This window comes from Tamandua tetradactyla, chromosome 8 (assembly GCF_023851605.1).
Source record: "Tamandua tetradactyla isolate mTamTet1 chromosome 8, mTamTet1.pri, whole genome shotgun sequence".
NCBI lineage: Eukaryota > Metazoa > Chordata > Mammalia > Pilosa > Myrmecophagidae > Tamandua > Tamandua tetradactyla.
The window spans coordinates 87,777,505-87,803,984 of NC_135334.1; the positions used below are offsets into that span (position 1 = coordinate 87,777,505).

At 43.3% G+C, this 26,480-nt stretch overlaps 1 protein-coding gene across 8 annotated transcripts in view; it reads left to right on the top strand.

Moving 5' to 3' along the window:
* Positions 1–2,574: 2,574 nt before the first annotated feature.
* The window catches only part of TEAD1 (TEA domain transcription factor 1), a 280,155-nt gene continuing 256,249 nt past the window's right edge, over positions 2,575–26,480 (top strand). For 4 of the 8 annotated variants that reach the window (XM_077114020.1, XM_077114023.1, XM_077114022.1 and 1 more), the window contains exon 1: positions 2,576–2,894. The gene's annotated coding sequence lies outside the window, so the exon portion shown is untranslated. Of the gene's footprint in view, positions 2,895–3,473; positions 3,723–26,480 lie in introns of those variants that run through there. The other 4 variants (XM_077114015.1, XM_077114018.1, XM_077114021.1 and 1 more) reach the window with 2 other exon arrangements.

Sequence of the window (26,480 nt, forward strand, 5' to 3'; positions counted from 1 at the left end):
AGTGAGCAGAATGAGGTCCTCAGGGGGCTCAGACCTCGGGCATCACCAGTAATACATGCACGCTGGTGACCCACAGACAGAAGGCATGTGGTGTGTCTGGAGCAAGGAAATCTGAAGGTCCCAAAGAGGAAAAATTCAAGTGAGCAAGTCTTCCTAGAAGATAAAGCTTTTAAGACGAAACTCAAAAGATGTGTAGGTAGATGGGAGAAGTTGGAGACAACATTAGTCAGGAAGTCACAGCACATCATGAAGCATTCTGAATCCCAAGCTAAAAAATGTATCCCTAATTCAGTAAGGAATGGGGAGACACTGAATTGCTAGGTGACTGTAAGACAGGAACTAGAATCTCAAAGATGCCCAATAAACTGGACCAACAAAGAGTGGTTTAGAAACCCTCCTCATTGTTTGGCTGGCACTGCCATTAGACTCTATCTGGTGCTTTTAGAAGACATTTGGAGAGAGAGAGGTTTTTGTTTGTTTTGTACATTCAAACTATAAGATTCCTTCTGTAGAGTAACAAGGCTCTTCACTGTTTACGAGGTTATTTCTGAGTTGCAAAAATTATTGTTCCCTACCCATGTTTTAGTACTTCCTGTATTCCCCCATTCAATCTGGGCTGCCACAATCAGACAGAAATTGCAAGGATTTTTTTTTTTTTTTTTGGTGCTTCTGTAGCAGGAACCTTAGAAATAGACATTAACTGCCCCAGGTCTGTCAGATAGATGTATCCTCATAAAGTTTTAAGGCCAAATTAATTTTTAATACACATCCAAAAACCACTGCTAAGGTGGCTGGGGTCATTATTGTGAACTTTGTATCAGCTTATTATGCTTACAAATTAGAGATTAAAATGAAGTAGTACTTGACTATGGTGGTGGATATGGGTGATAAAATGATACAGAACTAAAAAACACGCACACACATATAGGAATGAGTACAAGATAAACTGGGACAATCTCAGTAAAATTGATGGGTTGCCTCAATCCAGGATTATATTAGAATACTATGCTGATTGTGCTGTTAGATTATAGTTAAGCAAAATATCACTATAGAGAGGGCTAGACAAAGTGAACAAGGGATTTCTCTGCATTACTTTTTTTTGGCATGGGCAGGCACCAGGAATCGAACCCAGCTCTTGGGCATGGCAGGCGAGAACTCTGCCTGCTGAGCCACCATCACACCATCCCTCTGTATTAATTTTTAACAATTGCATGTAATTTTCAATTACCTCAATAAAATTTCAATTGAAAACGCGTTTCAAAAGTTACTTTTTGTATAAACTAAGTTGTAAGTGAGCCAAAACCTCCCTCCTCTCAGTTATTCACATTTAGGGATTCCTTGGGACATGTAAATAGACTCCAATATTTATCCCGAGACCCCAACTGGAAGGAGAGGCAAGTGTCTAGTAAGAACAACGTCAACTGTGCAGGAATTGCTTTGCTACTTCAATCTAAGTGGAATCACAGATTTACAAGGACACACCAAATTTCAGGGAGTTCTGCCCACGGTGGGTCAAACTTCACCATTCCTGTTTTCTGATTCAGGAATGGATCTACTAAGTGGCTTCTTCATCACTATCTCCAAAAGTAGGGTAAAAATATACTTTTATTATGGAAAATAAGTTATCCACAAAGAAAAGGGTGCAGTTGCAGGGTATAGCATTTTAAAGTTTAGGTAGTTTTTATATCACTCATTACTTTCGAAATGTACAACCTGCAGTGATGAGTGAACTCATTTCCTTGAGTGACTTGGAGAAGATCGTGCCAGCCGGGCAGGATTGTTACCAACTCTGTAATTATCGTTTCTAGGCTATACTAAAGATTTTCCTTTTCCACAGTATGGCAAAACTTCAATCTGAGCGAGAGCCGTGAACTTGTATTGTTAGTGGAAGAAATGGTAGGCTGGGAATCCGGCTCCGGGAAGGCATCCACCGCGCTCGAGAACAATTTGAATTTGCAAAAAAGAAATTTCTCTTCCGTACACTAGCAGATCACCGCAAGTTCGGGGGCCATCTAATGGGGTGCCCCCGAAGGTCCTTGTTCGAATGAGGGAAACTGAAGCACAGCATGCGCGGCGCTGCTCCGGCCTCGGCGCTGGCCCCAACAAGAGAGCCAACCCAGACTTCCAGAGTCCTCCGCGCGGGCGCAGGAACCTCCAAGCCACCCTCCTCCCGTCCGCCCCGCCCCAGCTCGGGACAAAGCCCGGGGCCGGCGCCGAGAGGAGGGAGGAGGGAGGAGGGCGGCTCCCGCGCGCGCCCTGCTCCCCAGTGGGCGCGAGACCCCGCCCCGCCGTCCCTCCTTGGGGAGCCCGAGCCCCAACAGCGAAGCGACCAAGCCTGGCCCGCCCCGAACCCCCATGACGTCACCAACGGCGGCAGGCCCCGCCCCCGGCCTCGGCCCCAGGCGGCAGGCCGCATGACGTCACCGAGGCCCCACCCCTCCGGAGCGAGTTCGGTCCTGGCGTTCATTTCATTCCTGTCCTCATTCCGAACATTCTTAGCATCGCTCGCGCCGCGCCGGGCCGCCCGAGCCGAGCCGAGCCTCTGCAGCCGCCGCCGCGGCCCCGCCGCCCGCTGCGGGCGCCCACCAAGCACTTTGCAGACTCGCTTCCACCCTGCGGGCCAATCCGCGCGGCGGGGCCCGGGCCCGGGGCGGCCGCGTCCGGAGACAGGCCATGCAGTGAAACCCCTCCAACCCCCGCTATTGCCCGAAGCCGCGGGCAGCAGCCCAGTGCGCCCAACCGGCCCGGGAGGAAGCCGTGCTAGGCAGGGGTGGGGTGGCTCGGCCCGGGGGTAGGGAGCCGGGGAGTGAGCCGGACACCGAGCAGGGGGCGGGGAAGCGGCGCAGAAGTTTGTCTCGGACTCGCCGGGCGCTGCGGCGGCTTCCTTCGCCGAGGTAAGTTGGTGCGCGGGACTGATGCTGGGGTGCGAGGGGCGCACGGGGCGGCGGGGAGTTTGGGGGGGGGGCAAGCCGCGCGTCCCGTTCGGGCCGGCTCTTTCTCTCTGGGCTCTGCTTTGTGTGAGGCGGACCGGCGGGCGGCCACGCGGAGGGGGCCGTGGCCAAGCCCCCTGTACCCCGCCTCCCCGTGTCCCCTTCGAGGTGAGCTGCCGGGCGCCGCCGCGCAAGTTGCCGGGACGCGAAGTTGGGCCGCGCGCTGCGGAGTCCGCGCGGCAACAGGCGGCCCCGCGCCTGCCCCTGCCGGCGGCCCTGGAGGCGCCGGGCCAACCGCGCACAGTGCGCGCTCCCTCTCACGCCCGCCTGCACACGCACACACGCAGACACCCTTGGGCATTTTTCACATTTTTTTTTTTTTTCTTGAAGAAGCCAGAAGTTAGGCGCGAGAGCGGACGGGGAGAGCTGCAGTCACTGCCTTGGAGCCCGAAGCCGGCTCGACCCCCCTCTCCGCCCCCCCCTCCGCTATCCCCCTCTCCGCTTCTCCCGTTCTCTCCCTCCCCCCTCCCCACCGCCGGGGACCCCTTGGCCGGCCGGGGGTCTGCGCCGACTTGTGCTGCGGGCGAGGGTTTTACTCCTTCCCAAAGATGAAAGAGGGCACGGTCGTCTTTGCCGCTTCTTCAGGACTGTTGCTGCCGCCGCCGCCACCGCTTCATTACACATTCAAGTGGAAAATTTTCAGGAGTCAGCAGAAACATTGTGTCCAAAAAAGACTGAGTCGCAGTTACCACCAAACCCAGGAGGAGACTTTCCCTGGAAAACTTCCCTTCGGTAGGAAATACTGGGGGATTTGTTTGTTTATTGGAAGAGAAATGATCCCCAGGAGGGGAGAAAATCAGGGTGCACTTCTAGTCTTTGTTCATAGCTGCAACACTTGTTTTCAAAAGTCCAGAGGCCCACTTTTTAAAGAAAGTTCAACTTCTAAGGTTTTCCTTTTTTTTAAAAAAAAAAGTGTGTATTTTTCTGAATCAAAGCAACATTTTTTAAATGAGTGGAAACCAGTGGAGTGCTCCTACCTCTCTTATCTTCCTCCCACGAAAATAAAATCCAGATCATAAAATTTTCTTTGCTTTTAATTGTCTTCCTTTTTAAAGGTTTATTTAAAGTTGAATGGTGTCACTGTATAAAAATATTTATGAAACAATGAAATACTAGCCACCAGCATTTCTCTGGAGGCTTGTTAATTTCTGAGAAGCAAGTGGCAGCCTGTGATTTGCAGAAATGAAAATTGACCTCAGTAAGCACTGGAAACTTAAGAGACAGATGATGTTCCAGGAGCAGGGAATGTAAAAAGGCGTGTTTTAAAAACAGTGCCTTGGAGGGAGCCCAGGTCCTGGGAAGGAAACGTCTATAAAACCTATCAGATTTCAAAATAGTAAAAAACAAATATTAAAATTGCTACAGATATTGCAAAGGAGTAGAGTACTATCTGTCTAGAGCAACCACGTCCTCCCTCCCTCCCTCCCCCCATTGTTTTTTGAAGTTAGGCTTTAGATTGATCAGCTTGGGGTATGCTGGATGCCTGCAGGTGGTTACCTGAATGAATAGACAGCTCTCCTTTCATTGTCAGAGCCCAGCATTGCTGGGTTGGTTACAAGGGTGATTGCACAAATGGGGGCTTCTCTGCTAGGGTACTCTGGGGAGCAGACCTCAGGGTGTGCTTTCTTCTTTCTCTGTAGAGTTTGTGCCCTTCTGGAAATAGCAGGATCTTTGGGCCCAGGCACATCTAAATGTTTATAAGGGCCAGACTTAGATCCCAACTTTGCTAAGAATCTTTCCTCTTTAGAAGGAAATAGAAGAACTAATTACAAAGTGACTCAGGAAAGAAAATGAATAAGTTAAGCCTTTGTCAACAGGGAGGTTTTGAATTGTTGATTTTTTTTTGGTGGGGGGAGGCTTATTTTTCCAATCTCACTACTTCTTCCATAAATGGTCACAGATATTTTTGTTTAGTATTCTTTGTATGTGCTACTCTTGTGTTGAACTCTCAGGTTTCAGGTTTTAAACAGACTTTACGATTCTTTTATTTGTTGTGGGTATAAAAAATGAACTGACAAGCTGTATCCGTTACTGGTTCTTACTGATGGTATCAGAGGGCCAGGATAGACTGTTTTATTTTTACTTTAATGATAAGTATTATTTGATATGTAGTTTTCAGGTAATATTAGAATGCTCTCCACTCCACCCCACCCCCACTTTTGTTTTTTAACGAGTTTAAGACAAAACCATTGTAGCACTTTGCCTTGGCTAAGAGTTCTTAAAAAAAATTATAGGAAAGAATCTTTGTGTAAATTCCTACTCTTTGTGATCCTTTATAAAGTAACAAATAGAACTCTTTCCAGGGAACACCCCTGAGAGAGATTATTAGAGGTTTTATTTATTTTTCTTTTCTGAAAACAAAAACCAGGACTTGCCACTACATATGCTTAATGAAATTTAATTTGAAGTGAAGGGACACTCTGGGTTAGCTGGAGCCAAACTGAAATGAATTTCTCACTGAGTTGCTTCCTTGTGTTTTGGTCCATGTGCATAGGCTCCAGAAGCAAACTGTTCACACATAAAGGTGGGCTGGGGTGTGTGTGAGGATGAGCTTAGGGGGAATTAGGTGTTTCCCCCCTTTTCTCTCTTTATGTAGGAATTATATTTTCATATACTTACTTTGGGGACTGGCCTCCCCTCTTACTAGATAAAGGACAAGTAAGTCGTAAGGAAGAGAACGTTGAAACTTTTTCCTGCTTGAGCTTCAGCATTTTATAAACAAATTTGAATTTTATTGGTTCTGAAATACAGAGCAGTAAGAATGAGACTCTTAATGAGAAGATTTGGGAAGAATATATTTGTAGTCTGTTGCCACATGTGTCTAGGTCATATTTGCCATCACGTTTTCAGTAGAAATGTATAAATGTAACACGAAAGTTAGAGAATGCAGGTTCCAAATGTTAGAGCTTTGAAGAAATGACCTGTGCCATTAACAGTATTTTAAGGGTGCTGCTTCGGAAATGGATTGATCTCTCATACATGGTGGTTGTACAAGAGTGTGTGCATCTGTGGGATTAATTTTCTCTCTAATCTCATGTGTTATTATGCGTTAATTGTGAACATAATTATACTGCCTGTAAATGAAAATTGTGGTGTATTATCACTCAAAAGGTTGATGCAAATAACTGAAATGTGTGATCCAGGGTACCTAATATGACCGAATTTACGTACGGATAGGAGGTAGATGAGATGATACTTTTAAACTTACATTTTAGGTTCTATGTCTGGTGTCCAATAGAGATTGCAAAAGGAAAAAAAAAATGCTAAGTGAAATCTTTGTTTAGAGATTAGATGTGTTTAGTGATAAAACTTTTAGGGTCTGTTTTCTCCATACTACTGAAGAATAGAGGCCAAAGCTCTCTCTCTGTAGAACTGCGGTAAAATCGGAAACAACCTTTCTTTTGATAAATACGGGTGTTACAGCTTCCCTTTTGGAGTTGAGTGAGCAGAGCGGTGGACTGCTAATGTCCTCCTTTTGAACTCGGCGAAAAAAATATATTGTCAGCTTATTTTTCTTTCACAGATTTAGTCTCTGCCACTGGACTAGTTGGAGATTGCCTGATGGCTGGAATAAATTTTTATGGCTGCATGGTGCGTTTTCTTATTTTATCTGTAGAAGCCACAGATTACCCTGTGGTATTTAAATTAGATACTGTGTCATGTTTGAACAATATCACTGATACATTTCCTTTCATATTCATAAAGGAGATAAAATCAAGTAACTCAAGTGCATCCTAAGCACTTAATGTTTCAGGCGTGGGTTTTAAGGTATATTCCCAATTTAGACCCCATTGAATTACAATTCCTGTATAATTCTGATGTCAGAAAACTTCTGGTCTTTCTCTTTTGTAGAATAGTTTGGGGATGTTGAAATATTTTATCTAAGTATCTGGGGTGCTTTTGTGTGGGTTTTGTTTTGTTTCAAAGTTATGAACTACTGAGAATCCTCAATCTGTAAGATTCTTATTACAAGCTTCCTTGGCTCTATTCCTTATTTGACATCAGGGTTGAAATTGATCATTTCTTAAGACACTTTCAGCTTCCGCTAGTAGTGCAGGATAAGATAATTTGAAAATATGTATTTTTATTTTAGACAAAGCAGAGGGGATAACCTGAAGGGTGATTCAGGATGGTGTTTCTTTCCAGGTGGGGGTCGCTCCTAGCTCTCAAGTTTTGCTTTTGTCCACTGGCTTTTGGCATATTTGGGAGGATTTTCAAAAAGGTTTCCATAGTCCAGGGGTCCTGGCTGTCCAGCTGTGAAACTACTAGTTTCTCTTCCGATTGGATAGGGGTGGGGTGTCCACGTAGGAGGCTGCCTCTTCTACTTTTAGGTCAAGGAAAGGCCAGTGGCTCCGCCACTCCCCCACCCCACCCTTTGTTTAAAATCAATTTTTTGCTATGTATCAATATTTACCAAAGCAATGAATTCTGCCCCTATTTTATGATTCACGTTCATTTTGATGGCTTTTATCTTAGGATTTCATTAGCAGTTTTAGTTTGAGAGACAGGACCCGACATTGGGAAATGGGTTTAAAAGAAAAAGTCATCTTTATTGATAAATATAAAGTGTCCATGATCTCCAGTGGGAAATGCTGGTTGCTTTTAGGCATCTGACAGGTTTAGAAGTATGTGAGAGAGAGTGAAGCACTGTTGACTGGGAATATACAACAATGACGAGTGCTGTTGTTTTTACTGATATATAAACTGAAAAACTGCTGCTAGTGGTGGGAAATGTTAATTATGTGAGAACATATTGAACTTATATTCTCTGGCATGAACTTTTTAAAAAAAGTGCATCAACTGTGCTGCTTTTTTATAGGCACAGCTTTCTAATTATCATAATTCAGTTCAGCTCTGCTCTTGGATGGAGTTCAAGTGCAATCTCAATTTAACTTGAAAGGAGATTTTTTTTTTTTAACTGAGAATGTTTAAGAACATTCAGAAAGTTCGTCCAAGAATTTGTCTGCTTAGGTGTGGGTAAATTGGGGGGAATGAGATGAGTGCCTTTATGTAAGAGCTAAGCAGATCTGAATATTAGGAAAAGACTGCCCGTTTTGCTTTGCCCAGTATACCAACCTGAATGTTCTTGTTCAGTTTTTTATAACCAGATGCTGTGTGCTGCTGAGTTTTCTTTGAAAACCAGTGTCTTTTCTTTAATAGTCAACTAAATAACTGAATGTTTTATTACCTTCAACCATTTGATCTCTGCCAAGCATTTAGAGAAAATAGAAAGAAATGGAAAATTCTTATGAATTTATTTGACAAAAATCACCATTAATCTTTTCTTCTAATGAAGAGAGTAGCAGATGCTCTTTTTTCTGTTCCTTTTTACACCTTGGCTTCGTGGCATTTTGTGAAGGGAGTCATCTTTGACAGCATTCACTCCAAGTGTCCGATATTACTTAAATTTTCCGTGACCTTAGTATCTTTTTAAAGAAAAGAAGTTGATGAATCCAAAGCGCCAAATCCTCTGTGGAATCAGTTATTAATTGGTGGAAAGAAAAACTTCAGATGGATCTTTCGATTTCAGTCCCGTCTCACACCTAGTGCTGAAATGCGAAGAAACCAAATGACTTCATTTGCTCTGGCACTTAAGAACCCAGTTCGCTTCCTTGGTGGTGAAATAAAAGGAGCCAAGTGTTTTAAATAGCCACTCCCCGAGGCCCGCCCGCCTGAGTGTTTTGAGAAAAGCTCATTGTCTGGTTCCAGCTCTAGTGGGAGCCTGCCTGGCTCACCCTCCCCCACCAGGCAACTCGTTTTCTGGAGTTGACATCTGGGCTCCTCGATTCACCTGATATGTGCCCACAGATAGCGCACTGCAGGCACATGCATGCGTTTTGCAGGTAACATGTAGTTTTGACACTGAATGTGTGTGTTTCAGGTCTCTCCTGGGCTCGAGGGAGGCACAAAGCTAATAGCACGAAATACAGTGTAAACACGGTAACTGCCCCACATGCCGCTGCTGCTGGGTTTCTGTCCAATGGTGCTTTCTGGGTAGGCGGTGCCTATTGTTGTGGCAGCAACAGGCGGCAGAAGTTGGGGCACCATATGGCGGATGTGGGCCTCAGATAAGCTGTCTGGTAATTTATCTTATCAATAGCATTTTGATATGCTTCATTTTCAGATCACCCATCACTGTGGCTGAGGTGTTTTGGGGGATGACAGATTCTGAAGCTATTGTGAACTGATGATTCCTTTGGTGGAATCTCTTTCAGTCCCTTTCTCTTTTACTCCCTTTTCATCTCAAAGCCTTTCCTTAAACAATAGTGGTTAGGGTTGAAAAGAGCCCTCTCAGCTGAGGGACTGTCAGCCCCATCATGAAATCTGGGAGACTTAGAAGACCTTGTCAGGTATTTTCATTTAGAGAAAAGGAGAAAACAAGCTACTTAATAGCATTTTATGTTGTCAGAGCTAAGGAATGCCCATAATTCAAAATTTATGTTTTAAATACTGGAGCGGTAAGGCTGATGTTTTTCTTATTTTGGTGGAAGGTTGCTAGTTTTAATATGCATTCAGAATACCTCCCTAATTTCCTTTTAACTTTTAATTTTACCTTAACCACAAAATAGGTGTATCAATTTTAAATCAGAGGAAGTGTTGCCTTTGATTTGGAGGTAAGGAGCAGCAGCTTTTATGACTAAGAGCTAATAAAGAGGGAAATGCTTCTAATACACTGCCACGCAGGTGTCCAGTGAAGCTGAAACAAAACTAAAATCTCTTCTACTGGTGAATTGTTGGAAAGGGGAAAGGGCAGGGTGCTCTTGCCTGAGCTAAGGCCAGCCTCGGGATTCTGCACTTAGTAGGTGGGCTCAGGGATTCTGCACATAGTAGGTGGCTCCGTGGAAATTTGGTGATGTGCATGACTGTGTGCCTGTCAGCCAGGTGAAACTCATCCGGCAAATATTTGCTTTCCTGATACGTACCGAGCACTGGGGAAGCCATAGTGAGTAAGCCTGTGCCTTTTCCCTGCCCACTCTGCCCTGTGTACTCTTTTTTTTTTTTTTATTAATTAAAGAAAAAAAAGAAATTAACACAACATTTAGGAATCATTCCATTCTACATATGCAATCAGTAATTCTTAACATCATCACATAGATGCATGATCATCATTTCTTAGTACATTTGCATCTGCCCTGTGTACTCTTGCTAATCTTTCCAGGCCCTTCACTTTTTTCCACATTTTAACTTTTGGGTTTATAATTTAGACTACGGAGGCCCTTTTACATTGCTGATTCAGGTTGGTTCTGACTCAGACCGAGGTCAGCCTTTTCCCACTCCTGCCCCCAGGGACCAGCGGCTCCAGCAGTGGTGCTCAGCTCTGCAGCCTCCGAGGAACTTTCTTCAACCTTGGCATTACCCCTGGAGACTCAGGAGGTCTGTACAGCTAGGTGTGTAGATTCTTTACTTCTCAGAGGCTCCCTGTCATCTGCCTCTGTTGGAAACCAGTGCTCTAGACATTCTGATTTTTATCCCCAAATAAGTAATCTAAATTTGGTCACTTCCCCTAACTCTGAGTGGAAGTTTTCTCCCCTATATTTGTGAGGTAAAGCTGCAGAAAAATGAGGTCACACCCTCTATGCAGGAGAAGCAATAAAATGAACAGAACCACCTTCTCTGTGCTTGGCCCCATCTGCATTACTTGCCTCTTGGGAGTGTAGCAGTTGTTTCCAGATGTGATTATAGAGGTGTGTGTCAGGCCTGCTGGCAAGGGGTGTGAAGTATTTGTTCTTGACTGGCTGCTTGCAGAGGTTGGTTTGTCTTTGTTTTTTTTTATTTTTTTTTCCTTGTAGTGGAGATACTAATAAGGCTCCTCAGGTGAAATCCCCTGTAGAATGGGGTAGGGGAGGCTGTGTGTATGGGGGTGGAGAGCGAGGGGATGCCGCTTTAGGTTTTGTTCTTGATAACATTTCAGAGACATGCCAGAGGATAAGCCATCCTAGGCTTCCCTTTCTTCCCTCTTCCCTCCATTTTGGGCAGTTTGCAAATCCTGATACTCCCAGTTTGGCAGAGAATGTTACTTGCCACCAGTCATTGAAACTTTGTGCCAGTAAATGGTAGTTAGTGAATGGTGAACAGTAAAACTCCCCTGAAACTGAGAAGTTTATAGTTTAGCAAGGGAAATAGGCAGGTAAGGAGGGCATCATACTCCAGTGGTAGAAGTGTGTATATTGTATTTCGTGAGTTTTAAGATGCACAATTTATTACATTTTTGAATATTTTTGAAATTTGAGTGTGTCCTACAGTCATGGCTGGCTCAGTGGTGACCATGACCTCTCACCAGGGCCTAGAGAATGAAAATCTGGAGAGGAAGGAAATCCTGGAATGCGTAGTGGAGCGTTCCTAAAAATGTTCTTGATGTCACCCCCATTCCTCATACCGCAGAGGGCTGTCGGGCGTGGGAAAGCATAGGGAGCGATGACTCTGAGAAGTTGTTGTAGGAATATCTTCCTCAGTTTACTTTGCTTATATTTTCCTATATATGCACAATATTGATCTATGACAGAAAGTTTAGTTGTGTGTAAAATAATATTTCTAAGTGATAAGGAGCATTCTGGCATGGTTGTTTCTCAGCAGTATTATATGTATCTAGTTGTATATTTGAAATTTTTAGAAGCATGCATTTTATTTTGTAATAATAGAGTAAAGGGAAAGAACTCAATGGATCATGGGCTCTTGATACATCCAGAGGGCTTTGCCCAGTGATAGCAACTGAGGAAAGCTTTGCTGAAGAAGTGATGTTGGAGTTGGGATAGAAGAAGTGTGTTTCTGCCAGGTGCACTTTTGAGTGTAGGGTCAGGTCTAAGTTGTTAAACACACAAACGAAAAATCCTGACAACTCTTTCTCGATAATGAACTCAGCTCTCAAATATCAGTATAGAAGATTTGTTGTTAGTAATGGGCTAGTATAGAACCGCAACTTGGCTTTGAGCAATTGAAAGAAGAGAAAGAAAGAGAACTGATTGAAATGGAGAGTGGGAACAATTTCTTAATTCTAGTTTCAAAAAAGCAGGCAGGATAATGTAGGTTTAAAAACACAGGGTTGGGATAGTGCAGAGGTTGCTCAGTGGTAGAATTCTCGCCTGACATGCCGGAGCCCCAGGTTCGATTCCCAGAGCCTGCCCATGCCAAAAAAACAAGACAAAACACAGGGTTGTAGTTGAACCTTAGTTGGAATCTTAGCCACTCACTTGTTCTGTAGCCTTGGACACATTACTTCCCCTCTGTGAGCCTCTGTGTTCTCTTTAAATTTGGATAGTGTGCCTACAATGTGCTTGACACATAACATAGTAAGTACTCAGTAAAGAAGAGCTTAAAAGCTTAAAACCTTTTTTTCCTTTTTTTAAAAATTTCTTTAGTTTTCTCTGTGAGCTTAAAACATGTTGCATATCAGATCTTCAAGGAATTCCTGCTTGGTCAGCCTCAGCAGTGACTCTTGGGAAACACCCATGGCTGAGGCAGAGTCATTTAGAGGAGCTGGACCCCTGGGCTAAGACAAATGGATTGAAATCCAGGAGAGGTGAAGGCATCCCATAAAGTCCTAGACCGTTTAATCTCTTTGAACTACACTTCCCCTATTCATAAACTGAATGGGGGGGGGAATCCATTAGTAAATGCATAATATTTGAGATCATTCCTAGCCAAGTGGTAGTGCAAATTAAACGGGAATGCTTCAGAAACTATGTAGTGTGGCACAACTTCATCAGTCTAAAAGGAAACCTCTTCCTTAGGCTCTTGCTTGAAAGCCACACCCCTAGCTTTGGGGTTAGTTTCCCAAAATTCTTTTCTGAGGTGGTGGCATGGAACTCATCCTTTCATAAAGAAACAGTGTTTAGGGTGGGCCACGGTGGCTCACTTGCAGAGTTCTTACCTGCCATGCCAGAGACCCGGGTTCAATTCCCGGTGCCTGCCCATGCAAAAAGAAAAAGAAAGAAGCAATGCTTAGGGTCCTGGACCTGCGAGGAATCCCCACTGGAGTTTTGAGGGCATCAGGCTTCAGGTGTGAGAGAACACTGGTGGAGTGGCATCTCACCCCTACCTTCCTTTGCTACCCCCCCCCCCCCCCCCCCCCCCCCCCCGCTACCTCTTAATACCTGCCTAGGGCAGGCTGTTAGCTCTGTCTGCTCTCAGTTGCTTCATCCGGAAAATAGAGATGACTTTGTCTACTCTGAATGTTTGTAGTCCAGTTTAGATGCGATATACTACAGAGGCTGCTAGTTCAGTAGGCTGGAGCGCTGATGCAGCAGCTTCTCTTATAACTCAGGCTGTCCTGATTCAACCTGACGCCAAGTTTCAGAGTTAAATCTTTGCCCTTCTCTTAAGATTCCTTTTCTCCAGGCCTTAAATATGATTCAAATAATAATGCACACCCCTGTGTGAATGGTAGCCCCTCCTTTTTAGCCAATCTATTTCCATATTTTAGAGCTGTTTGTTAAGAGAATGTTAGTTAGTCCAAATGAATGTCAACGTCCAGGTGCTTCCCTGATAGTGGAGCTGAATCTTTCCAGGAGCTGGTGGGTAGAGGCTCCTGTTTTCAAATCAGCCTCCCTAAGCTAGTCCTGCTGCCCTCAGAATCTGAGAGACATTTCAGGGTGTGTGTCAGTGCCCCACGAGTGTTTAGATCCCAGCCACTCCTGGAGACTGGCCTGAGCAGTCAGGGTTGCTTTGTGATTCCTGTTGTGTCTTAACCACCCTGTATAGAACTGTATGTTAGTTAATCTGGTTTCATTGTCTTGAGGAGATTAAAAATGATTGAGAGGGGTGAGTAACCTGGTTTGGAAGAGAGACTTTTAGAAGCAGGCAGACTGAGAGTTGAAGAGGAGAAAAAAATTTCGTTGAAAACACCATTTCACCACCCAATGAACATACGAAAACCACTGAATTGCATACTTTGAAAGGGTGGTATATGAATTATATCTCAGAAGAATATAACACTGAATCGATATCTCACATAGCACCATGTGTGCGGTGCCCAGCCCGGGGTTCCCTGCCCTCAGCACAGCGCCTGTACACGGAGTGTTTGTGTTTGGGGAGCAAATGAGTCAGGCTGATATTCTGAGTAATGACCTAACTGTAAGAAGAGTTTAGATTTTCCCTAGCAAATGCGTAAGATATTCTATAGAAGTGTTTAATGTGTAAGGCTTTTTACTTTAGGTAGGTATGTTTCAATAATGTGAGATACCTCCCTCCTAATGACAAATGTTTACTCTATTATCTGCCCTGTGTCTTATACTTTAAACAATGCAGGAAGTAAATCATAAAGGGTAATGTAGGAGTTCATGGAGAAGAGAGACTGGAAGGCACATTAGGCCATAAGTCAGTCACTGAATCTTATTCATAAGTTGATATAAGGTGGGAAATAAGAAATCCCTAATAAATAACCACAGTGCTTTCTGAGAACACTTGTGATGAATGAACACAAGGTCGAGTAACAGCAGTAAAAACAACAAATAACAGCCACCACCACAAAAGAAATCCCCAGAATCAGGTTAATTTGTCCCCCAAGTTTCAGGCTTTTCTTTTTTGTCCACTTCTCTCTGAATTGTAATCTGGTCTTTCGTGGTCCTCTGTCCTTGTACCAGGTTCCGTCTTCCTCTGAATAATGGTTTATGGCAATTTATGTCCATTTGCAGTTTGCCCATTTGGCATCACCCCTTTACTGTCATGTGTGGCTCTGGAGGATGGAGATGAGCTTTTAGAATTTACCTAATAGTTGCAGAGGCCGCAGTGCCCTGTTGATGTGGTGCAGTCCTGATTTATACTTTTTGTTAAGGTATAGCCATCAACAGCACCCTCTTTTACTCTTGAAAGTGTCCTGGTTTGAATGAAAAAACGTATGGTTATTCTAGTAGGAGACTGGCTGGTTTCTTAATTAAACAGAAAGGAGAGAAAATCCTGGGAAGGAGGAGCAGCCAGGACATCCTACTGTTGAGCTCATAACAGTATTATTCTCAAAAGAATATCTCAGATGGTTTCTGAGTTCATAGCTACTGCATAGGGGTTTTTAGAAATTTTTTTCCCCTGCAAATCTGTGCTCGATTCAATCAAGTTGTTTCAACCCCCCCCCACCCCCACCCCAGCTACTCTGTGTATCAGCACATAGACTACTTTGAAAAGTTTTTCATCATTCATAGTAGTGATTCAGCACTGGTTCACTTCCTTTCAGACTCACAAAGTTTAGTTAAGGAAGACGTTTTTCCTGATAGAGTTCTGAAAGGTTGTACTATGCAAAATTTTGGATTTTCAGGGTATATTTTAGAATCTGTGGTCTTGGCATTGTTGATGTTCTTGGGGTTTCAGACTCACTCACCTTTGTTCTTTTGGGGACTGAATAATGATGCCCTATGATGTTCCTAATGAGCAGGAAAAATTGGATGGAATTAGAGAAGTTTTAGTACTTTGCCTAATAGTTGTAATGACACTGCTCAATTCCAGGTAGTTCTTTTAACACTACTCTCCAGTTATTTTATCATGTGCTTTAGGTAATGACTGTGGGCCCATATGGGATTTTTCAGGTCTAGCCAAAACAGTGGTGCCTGGACTTTGCCATTGAGAGCTCAGTTAGAGAACTCAATCCTTGTTGGGGCATTCACTGGGAGAAGGAATTTGAGAGGGTCTTCCAGGTGCTAGGGTGTTGGTCCCCCTACTTCCAGCTGTTGTAGAAGGAAGGCCCACCCCTTGCTGTTGACTCTCGGAGTGACCTTGGGCAAGTCATTTGAATAATTGGTTTCCCTTTCTGGGAGATAGATGGTGCTGGGCTCCCTCCCTCTGTTTGCCTGCTGCTGTGTTGTGCTTTAGATTAAAATATAAACTGTGCGAGAACCCTGGGGCCTAGGGCAGAAGGGTTCTGTACTGTTATCTGAGTCATCCCCAGGCCCTCCTCCCAAAGGCAGGTTTGTGGAGGCGGAGCAGGAGTGCTGATTTCACCCTGCACTCTCAGTTGTGGTGATTCCCTGCCCTCCCTGGGAGAATTCAGATAGAAAGAGAAGGCTGACAGGTTCGTCCTAAGCCCCGTTCTTCAGCATTACCCCATTTAAACTTCAGACTTCTATTTGTAGTGGAGGAAAATGAAGGTTAGTAACTGCCCAGGGTCACCCAGCTAGTCGGCAGAGCCAAAATTTGAAACAGTTCCTAGTTCTGTGTGATTCCCACAGCTGCAAAGCCTAAAAAAGTGAAGCAGCCTACAGGTTTTATTATGACATTTGAATGGAGCTGAGACAGATTGTGACATTGAACAAAGGTAGATTTCCCCTCACGTAGTGTATTGGCCAAAAAAAGGGGGAATACAATACTTTGATTTGTTTTGTTGGTGACCGAATTACTCTATCTTTAATGGAGTTTGTAGCTAAAACATTGGGTGTGGCCTGGTGGAACTTTTCCGAGAGGACCTGTCCCACCCCAGCCATCTGTCATATCGAGGAAGGATGAGGCTCATATCTTTTTGGTTTCAGTCCTCAAGAATTGTGGGGACCTAGTCCCCCCCCCCCCCAACTCCCTCCCTTCCCCTCCACAGTTACATTAGGCATGGAGAATGAGAGGGCAAGACTTCAGGGAGCTGGGTAGATTCAAACTGCTCTCCGTGGCGGGTTGGGAGGGGTGCAGACATGGTTTGGAAGCTTGGAACCAGACCTGCCAGTTTATCTGGTTTTGCTGTGGAATGTGCTTTGTTGGCAGTCAGTCAGAATAATTTAGCCCCCCCTCTGTCACCCCTGAGTCCTGGGTATGGGAATGACTGCATGCTGGGGTAGGGTTTAGGTAGATAACCTTGACTATACTCCTTGGTATAGTGGGAATGCTTGGAAACCTGGAGACGGTGGGGATTTTCCTCCCTCCGGTCCTAGACATCCTGACTGGCGGATTTGATTCCCACCTGGGATATGTAGTGGACAGTGATGGGGGGCAGAAGGGAGAAGAGCATTAACTGCGTTTGCTCAGAGCCCTTAGTGACCTTGAAAAGGGGTTCACTGATCATGGCTATAATAGGGTTGATAGCCATCCTTGACATCTTGGTTGGTTTTTGGGGGGAAGGAATAGTGGTCGGTATTGCCTTTACTTCCTGTCTCCCTAGTTCTGGTGACTCCAAGCTAAACGAAATTGGGGTCACTGATTGCCATTTTTTGGTGCTTGTGCTCTTGTCTTTCCCTCCTTCCCAGCACTGGCTTTTCCCCATCTTACAGTCCACATACATTTCCCAAATGCCTTTAGGTATGTCTCTCGTTGGCCGTTTTGGTGTCCTATTCAGTTGTACCTGGTTTATTTAGCAGAGTAGCTGAAAAGCAAGGCTTTGAAGTTAGGCCTGGGCTGAATGATCTTATTAGCTGTGTGATCTTTTTGTTGTTGAGTCTATTGTTTGCTTTTTTAAAATACTTTTATTGTTAAATCTTCACATACATACAGTCTATACATGGTATACAATCAGTGGCTCACAGTATCATCACATAGTTGTGTATTCATCACCATGATCATTTTTAGAACATTTGCGTTACTCTATAAAAAGATATAAAAAGGAAAAAGAAAAAACTCATACATCCCATACCGCTTACCCCTCCCTCTCTTTGACCACTAGTATTTCAATCTACTCAATTTATTTTACCCCTTATACGCCTGTTATTTATTTATTTTTTATCCATATTTTTTTTACTCTCCTGTCCATACCCAGGATAAACGGAGCATCAGACACAGGGTTTTCACAGTCACATAGGCGCATTGTAAAGGCTATATCATTATACAATCATCTTCAAGAATCAAGGCTACTGGAACACAGCTCAACAGTTTCAGGTACTTCCCTCCAGCCACTCTAATACACCATAAACTAAAAAGGGATATCTCTATAATGTGTAAGAATAACCTCCAGGATAACCTCTCATCTGTGTTTGAAATCTCTCTGGCTGTATGATCTTGAGCAATTTATTTAATTTCTCTGGACCTCCATATCCTCATCTGCAAAATGAAGAAAATAACGATACTTTGCTGGATTGTGAGTTTAAAATATAGTATGAAATACGGCCTGGCATAGCATGCTCATACAGTGAGCCTCTCCATAGCACACCTTAACCCCATTCAGAAGTTTCTGCTTCCACCACCTTGCAGTTTTCAATTCAAGATCCTGAGGGTTTCGTCCCTACTAAAATGGACCAGTCTGACAGGAGTTCATTTATTAGCCTTTCCATCTTCATCCTTTGGATTTATTGTTAAGCTTTTTCCCAGCTTCCCCTTTTGCTAGATTTCCTGTTCTGTTTCTCTCTTCTTTTCTTCAGACAATAACCCTTTTGCTTTTCTATTTTCTGTTGTCGCCATCAGGACAACACACACGTACTCCACTCTCCATCTTCTCTTCTCTGCTCTTACTACCTTGAGGTCTTAGGGGCTGTGTCCCTTTAAATCTCTAGGTCTCGCCAAAAATGGTCATCCGAAAATTAGCCTCTCCTCAGTTCTCTCTTTAACACTGAAGAGCATTGAATTTTTTGGCTTACAAAGTTCCTGAAACTGTTAAGAGTTGTTACTGATGTAAAAAGAGATCTTTTTGCTTCCCACTGTGCTTATGGAGTGTGTCACCCTGGAATCAGACATGGTGCCTCCACTTGACTAGCTGTTTGATCTTGGGCAACCTCTTTAACCTTTCTGAACCTCAGTTTCCTTATCTGTATAATGGACATGCTAGTCCCTTCCTCATGGGTTATAGTGAGGGTTAAATGCCTGGCATAGAGGTAAGTGCCCCATAAATGCGAATTGCTGATTATTATTAGGATTATGATCATCATCACCCAATAGCCATGACATAGAGTGCCAAGTGAGTCTTTGTGTAGCCTCTTTCTTTTTGAAGGAGGAACCCAGGTGTAGTGTCTAATCTTTCTTTTCTTTCAATTTCTTGAAAGTTTTGTTATGGAAAATTTTAGCATAGTGGAGGACGATGGACTCCCATGTACTCATCCTCACTCAGTGGCAATGATCAACACAAGGCCACTGTTATTTCTTCTAAGTCCCTGACTCCTTGCCCACTAGATTATTTTGAAGCAGTCTCAGACGGCATACTGTATCATCTATAAGTTTTTCAATATATATCTCTACAGTATGACTGTTTTGAAAAATAAAACTTCAATATCATTATCCCACCAACATTTTATCAATTCCTTAATAGCAAATGTCCATTCACTGTTCACATTTCATTGGTTGTCTTGGAAATGTTTTCTCACAGTTGATGTGTTCACGTCAAGGGACCAAACAAGATAAACAGGTTATATTTGGTTGTCAGGTTTCTTTTAAAACTCTTTAATCAATAGATCTCTCCTCCCCTCTTTTTTTTTCTCTTGCATTTTATTAGTTCTTAAAGCCCCGTTGTTTCTCATGCAGATTTTCCCTCCTTCTGGATTTCTCATTGGCATCCTCGTAGTGTCCATTCATTTTGTTTCCCTGTCCTCTCTATTTCCTGTATATGGGAATTTAGATCTAGGAGCTTGTTCTGTTTCAGGTTAAATTTTGTTTGTTTTTGGCAGGGCTGTTTGATAGCTAGTACTGGGCCAGGAGGCGCATAATGTCTGGTTTTCTCTTTCTGTGAGGTTACCAGCCATTGCTTGATGATCCTTGCTTGTGTCTGTTATTTCACATGGGCTCTGCAAATTTGTCATACTCTAATAATATCATTTCTTCTTCATGTATCAGCTAGAATAGTTGTATAGAGGAAAACTTTCTCTCATCAGCCATTTGGTTAACTTCGCATACAGCTTGTACAAGAATGGCAGGTTTTGTGTTTTAGAGTATCATTGTGTAATCATGGAATTTAAATTTTTGGTTGTGTATGAGTCCATTGCAGTTCTTCATTTTATTAATGCTCAAATTGTCCCATCTTTGGCTAATGGGAGTCTCTTTAAGTTGGGTCCTGTGTCCTTTTTAAATTTTATTTATTTTTTGATCCTGTGACCTTTTGATGTGACCCTTAGTCTAATACCATCCTTGCTATGTAGTGTTTTCTTGTGTATTTCCTGTCTTGGACCTAGAAAAAGCCATTTCTACAGGGAGTTTTGGTTCCTTTTGATGAAAAATGATATTTTGAGTTACAGTGTGTGTGCTTTGGTTTCTGCCTTACTTATTTGTTTGTATGTTTATTTATTTATTTTTCCACTTCTGTTCGCAAATCCCTGCTCACCTTCAGAATGGATCCCGTGGCTGCTCTTTTACCCACAGTGAAAGCTCTCTTTGAGACTTCTCTCACGCTTGTCCCCTTTGGCTCTCATTTGCCACCATCCATGCTTGTGCTTGTCATCTTGTCCTTTTCCCTATTAAGAAAATGGCCAAACTGAAGATTCCCCTTTGGGGGTTCATGGTCTGACTCTCATAATGAAGGCAGAGCTCACATTAATTTGGGCTTCACAGAGGACTTTGGTTGTTGCCTTGAATCATGTCCACCAACGGGTTTGTTCCACCATTGTATAAATAACCAGAAGGTGAGAAATTCCTTGTCTTATTACAACGTTGGGCTGTTAAGACAACGAGCTATATTTTGATGATATTGCTGGGGTCCTTTACCCATATCTGTTTCAATAAATCCTTGTTGAATTCATCTTTATGCCTCCCTCTTCCTCCCAAATGTTTGAAATAGACTATATTTAAAGTCCCAGTTTTAAAGAATTTGTAACTAATACCTTATTTTTATAAGGTAATTTTTTTTAAAGCTTTTTAGTTTTTAGGCAGTTTGCCCTGGATTGAACACAGCTATTGTTTTACTGCTGTGGGAATGTGATAGTAAGCCTGTAAGCTTAAAATGAGTGTATTAGACATATGTTTAGTAATTCTGTGTTTGCTTCTTGGAAATTGTTTTACACCTATGTTGGTGCATTGCAGAGTATGCACTTAGGTGAAAAAAAGTTCATTTAAAGATGGTATGCTATAATGTTCTTTCAGAGGCTTCATTCAGGCCTGGAGTTTCAGCTTCAGTGATACTTTTTTTTTGTTGGTGGTGAAACAAAGCCGTATGCAGCAACAGTCCGACCAACACAGTTTACAACAGAAAGCGTGACTAGTCCTGAAATGATCATTATTCATGAAATCACTGCGAAATTAACCAGCATCCTGGCCTGTGAAATTTTTAGATGTACATTTAATACTACGCGCCCCCCCCTTTTTTAAAGCAGCAAGCTTCATTTAATGGTTGCTCTGTATTAAGGAAAGTACAGTATTGTAGGGTCCCCATCCCCCCTACCCCCCACCCCCCTGCATGAGCATGGAGAGGAGAAGAGCGCTGTCATTCACCAAGGCAGGCCTCTTTGCCCCGAGGTAAACTCAGTTTCACAAAGGGAATTTTCATTATGGTCCTTGGGCTCTGTAACAGAGTGGAGCCTTCAAGAGGCAAGTGGTAAAAGCTACCAAAGAAAAAGCTGGACTGGAGCCACTGACGTCATGTCAGTAAATCTGTTGGAGGAACCCAGCCGAACCGCGCCCGCCAGCCAGCCCCTGCACTTTGGCCTTGCCTGGTCAACTGTTCTTACTGCTTCCTCCATCCCCTGCCCCCCGCAGATCAGCCTACATTTTTGTTTTTTCTTTTTCCCCTTTCCCTCGGCGACTGGGCTGGTGTGGAAACCTGTAAACACTTTTGAAAGCCACCCCTGAAACTGGTCCTGTGCCTAATGTGGGTGAAGGCAGCTTGAAAAATTTTCCCCAGTGGAGCCTCTCGGTGATGAATGAGCCCATGGGAGCAGCCAGAGGTGTCAGCTTTTGACACTGTGTACTCTTAGAGAGCTTTGCCCAGTGAAAATACTGGTGTGTGTGTGTGTCGGGGAGAAGACTGGTATGAGGTTGGTGGAAATGTGGAATTGCAGTCTTACTGCAGAAGATGATTTAAGAAAATGCGTCCTAGTATCAGTCCTTTTTATCCAGACTCATTGGACCACTAACCCTGAATGCTCCTTGGTGTGCAACTGTAACAGTTAAACCTAGAGCTACATGCTTCTGTACATCTTGGGTATTTAGAGTCACAATCCCAGATGTGCCTGAATTAAAATATTGCTGTGCTGAATCTATTTTTACATCTAGGGCAGTGGCATCCAAAAATAAACCTCATCCCACCTGTTATCCACTTTTGGGACATGTGGACGCTGTCAGATTGCAGCCCACAGATTAAGCTTTGATCATGCTTTCCCTGCCGTTGGCTTGATGTTTTGTTATTGTCTCAGGAAACCCTTGCCCTCCTGTTGATTTTGTTGTGAATATTAATTTGCATATGAGTGAAGAAGCATAGATCCAGAATGGTTTTGACATTCCCGAATCTTAGGATCAGAAATATATTAAAAGCTGTATCTATCCATGAATCATTAGATGAGTCAGTTCCTGAAACCGCTACAAGCCTCATAGTTCTTGGCTACAAGCAAAAGCAGGAAATCCAGGCTTCAATAACTTCCTTTCCCAGTCCAGGCTGTAGCCGCGTTGGTGGTTGGGTTATGCTGCCTGCTTTTGTAAGCGGGAGGAAGATGTATGTCTGAGAAACAAAGGCACTCGAGTCAATTTACTGAAACTGTTGATCATTTGTGGTCTTGATCTGAATGTCAGGCTGCATTGGCATACCTTACTCAGCTCTGCAACCCTGCACAACTCGGCCAGGCAAGCGGCAGGCTTGAGTCCGGTGCAATTCCCCAACAAACACATGGCAAATGTTTCGAGGAGCTTTAGTGTTCCTGGTGAATCCTAAAACTTGCGGGCATGCAAGCTGACATTAGGCAGAATGTTCTGGAGTCCATATGTACAGTTGAAGCATTGACTTTTCCTCTGTGAGAGAGAGACAGACAGACACAGAAAAGAGAGACAAACAGAAGGAAGGAGGGAGGGAGGGAAGGAGAGAGAGAGAGAGAATGGGTGCGCCAGCCTGCGGGAGCTCTGGCTTGTCTCTTGCTGTGAATACAGTTTACTTCCTGATACACAGGGTCTTTTTTGGTTCCTTTTGCAGTGTTTGAGGTCTGTCTTACCGACATCAAAATCAATTTGATAACTGTTTTTATTAAACATTTTAAAAAGTAATTGGATAACTGTTTTTATTAAATGTTTTTGAAAGTAAGGAAGAAAGATGAAGTGGATGTCTCCCAAAGTAGTGGGTCTGTTGCAGCTTTTATTTATTTTTCTGCTTCATGAGCTGCCTCCACTTTGTGTATGTTCCTTGAGTCCAAGCAGACGAGGTTGGATTGGTGGCTTTGCCTGTATGGGGTTGGTACCCACTGCTGCTTCATGCTTTACATGTGAATTTATGTACATTTGAGATTTTGAAAAAAAAATAAATTGAATGTAATATATTTCCATTTATCAACTTTTACGTTCTTTTTCCTACCTTAATTGGGTTAGCTGGCTGAGGGGACTTTGAGAAAGTAGGACTGAAATTAGGCTCTTTTTTTTGTTCACTGTAAGTTCATATGGAGTCATTAGAAGTTCTGATAGAAATCTAAAAATAAAGTGGGTAGACAAATCCAATGAAAAGACACTGAGAAAGAAGGGGGAAAAAATTGAAATCATGAGCAGTCATTTATTGATGCTGTCTTTTAAATTGAGCTTGTTTCCAATTCTTAGCTGGCAATAGCTCAGAAAGGTCAAACTCTATTTCAGCCTTTGTAAAGGATAAAATAAACGCAAATGCAAAAGTTTGCCTGGCTTTTTAACGAAGCATGGCTAATTCAGAGCACAGTCAGGTTGGTGAGGGCCACTTCGTTCTTACTTGTCATTTGTGTTTTGTGTTTGGGTAATTCTCTGTTCAACTTCAGTCCAGGCTAAAAGATTCAGATAAGCTTTTGAGAAATTTGGGCTCATTTTTATTTTAAAGGTATGACTGGGAGTCGTTATTTTTGACCTTGGTTTTCCAGATTTCAGGCTGGTATGAAAAACCCTTAGTATTAGGTGAATTTGTTAGGAAAGCACTGTGATTAAGATGTGAAGTTACTGTTTTAAATTTGAGAGAGATTTTGCCTTATGTTGTTAAGATGTAGAGATCCAATTCTTTTTATCCTCCACCCATCTGAGAGTTAGCTTCTTTTTATGTAGATTTTAGGCTGGGATTAAAGACTGAATCTTGAATTGTTTATCGTCTCTGGACCAAGTTGTTCGGGTCCAGGGATTGATTAATTGAAATCAATGTAAATGGATTTGTAAGCCTCCTGTAATAGGTTATCTTATTAGCAACCACACAGAGCAGCCCCTGATCTGTGAAGAATGAGTTTGTTGCCTTAGATGAAATAGACCCCATCGGATGACTTTTAGGGGCTACTTTATGAAAACCCTAGTGACTTTCATAAGGAAGGAGCCTCGCTTTTTACCTTTGCTCTGAACCAATTCTTCTTATGGAAAATTATTTTATTTTTAGTACATCTGCTTGAATTCTGTGTGCGTGTGTGTGTGTGTGTGTATTGTGTGTCATGTGTCTCCACCGTACCTCCTCTCCCCCACCTTTGCCTTCAAGCTCTCAAGGACATTGAGTGTATTGGCCAGGGTCTCTCCCATTTCTAGGCAAGAGTCCTGCCGAAAATCCTCCTTTAAAGAAAGAAGGAGGAACCAGAAATAAACTCTTATTTGATAACAAGAATGCTTTTTTCTCCCTCTGATCCAAGCAACAGTAAGCAAGCTACGAAGAAGACATCTGTGATTTGAGGATCAGCCTGTACAGCTGTGCTTCTTTAGAGTGATGATATGAATTCGAGATGGTGCCTTTGGAAGACTTGTACCTTATGGCTTTAACAAAGTCAGTGTTCGTTAAGCTGTTGCCATTTATATTTTCCTTTTTTTTGTAATTGTGCTGGGCAGCTAGATACTGTCTAGAGGAAGAGCAGCGCACCTTCCTTTGGTGTGATGCTTGGACCAAAGGGGAACACTTGACCCAAGCTGAGTTAAACTCTGTACCCTGAAAATTTTGGGACTGAGATAGCAAGCCTAGTTTGCCTTTGATGCTTTCACTGTAGTTCAGGAAAACTAACTGGCAAGTGGATGTTTGACTCAGGCAAAGACGCGTGAATCAGGTTGCTTTGCAGAGAGACAACAACGAAGCAGTTGTGCAGAGGAGATGAGAGACTTTGGGAATAATCCCATTTCCTGACAGTTTTCCATTTCCTGGTTTCCATCTCCCAGGAGGGCTGGCTGCAGTTCCTTATTCGGGGTCTCCTGATGGGCCCTTTGGCCTTATGAACCCACACCCCCCATCTTAGGTTAGTGGGAATGGGCTTCTGTTAACTAAAACCATATGGCCTCTGGCCAACTAGTTTGGTAGGAAATAAGCTCTGGTGGTATTCTGGAGAGGCCCCATTTGCTGGAGGTAGCTTCCGTAGCACAAGGTGTCTGCTTGGTCTGTTGTATAGGTGGAAAGAGGGTGTTCTGGACCCTATTATCCAGTAGGTAGTGGATTGGGGGGAGCATGGGGTTACCACCTTACCCTTTGTCTCAGACTGGAACATTTCAAGGTCTTAGGCCTTTCTGTTGCCTGGTGTGCTGTGCGGGATTGGGCTGTGTGGTGCTTGGTTCCAGCGTGGCAGGTGAGGAATTTTCCCAGTCATGCCTGGGGGCCCTGAGGAGACCTGATTGGCTGAGCACCTGGAAAGAGACAAGCCAGGTGTGTCATCAGGCACAACTGTCCTTGCCTGTGGCGCCTCCCTCCCTTCCTCCCTCCTGTCTCTGAGCATTGCAGAAGGCCTGCTCTTCCTGATGTCCTCTGGCAAGTGCTTTCTGATGACAAGTCCAGTGTATATTGTGCAAGTGCTTAGAGCGTCGTCCATCAGGGAATCTTTGAAATTCAGTTTATTAGCAAATGGATTAAATAGCAGATACATAGACGGAAGACTTGTGCTTTTGGGAGTGATGTGAGAAACAAAATGCCTACCTCAGTTCGCCATTTCGCCAGATGGGGGTGGGGTACAGTGGGTGCTGATGGCAGTGTAAATAAGGAGGGAGGACGATTTCAATGAGACCCAAAATTAGGAAATTACAGAGTGAAATTTATTTTAAGAAGATAGAATTTCTTTTGGAAAACCCTTATATGTATACTAGCAGACATATATGCTGTATTTATTTGTTGGCATCTTGTACAAATTTGAAGCCATTTTTTGTTTAGGCTTGATAAGACACATTTCGTTTTACCAGTTTTGTTTATAAAGTTTGTTTGGATATTTAGATTTTGTTTTCTTTAAATTGGGAGGGGTATAAGAAAGGTGGGGGGAGAGCAAAGAAAGTTCTTGGGATGGGGAGGTGAGGGTGGTTTACAAATATGTTCCCAGATATCATGTATCTAATAAAATATAACTAATATTCATGTTTTGCCCTATCATTTGCAAAACTCTTCCAGCAGGGTAACTCATTTATTTCTCACAACATTTTGGCTTTTGCAAATGAGGAAATGGAGTCTGAGAAATTAGGAGGCTTACCCAGGATCACACAGCCAACCAGTGGGTAAACTGTAAAGACCCAGGGTCTTTCCCCACTCTGGAAAGGCTCTCTCATCCTCCTTTGCTGTGTGCTTTCCCTTTTGCCTCTGTTGTGGGA